The following is a 2,615-nucleotide window of genomic DNA, read 5'->3' on the forward strand; positions in this document are numbered from 1 at the left end:
AACTTTTCTGCCCTCTCAGAGCGATGAACTTGATTTCCAAGTGCCTTGCCTTTTCTATATTGGATTATTTGAAGCTAGCTGAAGGAAAATGAATTCATCCTTATACTAAAAGCCTGTGGACAAAAGCTTTGGGGTTGGCTTCTTTTGTGTAGCTAAGCAACACAGGAGAGATGGTAGCCGAGGAAAGGAGAAAATGCATCATTGTTCCTTAACTACCAGTTCATTTCTTAAACACGCAGAAGAGTTACAGACTTTCCTATAACACAGCTCTTTGTAAATGTAATTCACTAGTGCAATATCTAAATACTCCATGGATCCTGAAACTTCCATCCATCACAGGACAGCCCTCACCATGTCACTGCCTCAGAGGAATGGATGCGAAACGAGTCATTCAACCAGCCAAATGGAAAGAGCCAGGGAAAACATAATGTGGTGTCACTTAGGCCCTTGGCTATATCTTTCCCCCCCGTCCTCTGCTGTGTGTGTGTACAAGCCAGCACGACTATACGCTGCACTCATTTATACAATAAAATCATCTCTCTGAAACAGAAAAAGTGTAAATTTAGAGAAGGCTATAGCTACATTAAACTTGTTTCAGATACTGACACAGGCAGGATTAGATAGAGATTAAGGTTAAAAAAGAAGTATCACCTCTTCACTTTGTTTCTTTTCTTTATCGCTATTGAAGACCACAGTCTAAAATTTATAGGCATAAAAAAATAAAATAAAATTTATAGGCAGGTAGAGTATAATACTAAAAATCAGTTATAGGAGTTATTCTATTTTTTCTTATATGCAATAATTTTACAAAAATATTGGCTACATTTATATGCACATGAAAAGAAACTGTTTATAGGTTTACTGCAAAACTGGTATTTATAATTTGGATATATGAGGCTATACATATGTACGATTTAAAAAATAAAAATAAAAAAATAAACCGAAAGTCCCTATTTTCTCTTTTCTTTTCCTATGTTTATTTTAAAATAAATTGCCCTGAGTATATCAATATTTATATAATCAGGTGTTGACTTAATAATAAATCTAATTTTTGATCCAGATATCCGATTGCAGACTGTTACATAAATGCCCGGAATCTCAAACACGGTTTTAATTATCATATTATTGAGGGAGATAGCTTGAGCAGTATCATAGAAATAACAGCAGGCAGAAAGTAGGAAGACAGCTCTGGTCCCAAATTCTTCTCTTATAGCTCATGACACTAGTTAGTATCTAAATTTCAAAATATCATCGCTGTATCCTATTGCATATTTCAATATGGAATTCCATTTTAATAACATTAAAATGAATGCTATCAAGACATTTTAAGGATATTATTTTATTCACTCAGCAAATATTTACTCAGGCATGGCTCAGTCCTAGGCACTGGGATACGTCAATGAACAAGACGAAGACCTTGACCTCTGGGAGCCTAAGTTCCTGTGGGGGAGGCAAACGTCAACAAGAAAACAAGTGACACTGTTTGTGGTAGACGCGTGTGATGAAGAAAAGCAAAGCAGGCGAAAGGGAGAGAAGGTGTCATTGTAGGGGTGTGTAAGGGGAAAAGGCATTTGAAGGGGAGACACAGTAAAGCGGCGTGGACGGAAGAACATTTCAGGCAGAAGGGGAGAAGTGCGAGAATCATTTCTATTCTGGAACAAAGCAATAGGTTAACAGGACTCAGAAGTTTGTAAACTACATCAGTAAATGCCACTCAAACCAAACAAAATGTATCCTCCACTCCACTTCCTCATCGGTTGGCATCGTCTCTCATGTCACCCGACACAAGGAGAAATGTGACAGAGGGAAAGTACAAATGCAGGGAGACAGAGTTCTAAACCTGTTATGGTTAAAACATCTGCCTCACACAACTTTTACAGAAACGTACGGCCCCTCCTAATACCTTGAAAGGGGCCCGTATACTGCAGGGCCCGGAATTAAGCTTCACTGGGTTTATGATAAATCTATTTTAGTCAAAGGTCACGGTTTGTTATTTTCATTTTTTTCTTAGGTGAAGAATAAATCAACAGCTAAGTACTTGGTGAATACAAGGGGTCTTTGGGCCTAAGGAAGGAAATTCCGGCCAAAGATCTCCTGGACCATATAGAGAAGCTGGTATAAAAAAACGACAAATTCTGGTTTGGATGTGTTAAGTTCCAGGTGGCTCACTAGATAATCAAATGGAGACGCTGCAAATCTGGGGCTCATTAGAGAGGCACGTTTGGGAGTAGCCAACCTATACACAGTCTTCGAAACCAAGTGACTGGATGAGATCACCTCAGGGTTTGAGCATGAGAGGGGACGAGCAAGGGGCCCACGACTGAACTTTGGCATTGTCATTTGGGTGTTTATTTGCCTAAGGAGCAACCGCATTGGTTTTGTACTAACACAAATGCAAAAAAGAGAAAAAAAATGAAGACGCGGGGATGGGTCGTGACTGTAGGAGCAGTGGGCCTGGGCTAGCTTGTGGAGGATGGAATCCACTAGAAGCATGAAGGAGCCGACGTGGGCCAGGACGGGGCAGTTGCCCATTGTCACAGGAGGGAGACCAGGGTGTGGCAAAGTGAAGGGAAGGATCGACACATCGGGAAACCACGCCCTTCCTCCCGGCTGCT

Source organism: Pteropus vampyrus, unplaced genomic scaffold (assembly GCF_000151845.1).
Source record: "Pteropus vampyrus isolate Shadow unplaced genomic scaffold, Pvam_2.0 Scaffold45, whole genome shotgun sequence".
NCBI classification, from domain to species: Eukaryota; Metazoa; Chordata; class Mammalia; order Chiroptera; family Pteropodidae; genus Pteropus; species Pteropus vampyrus.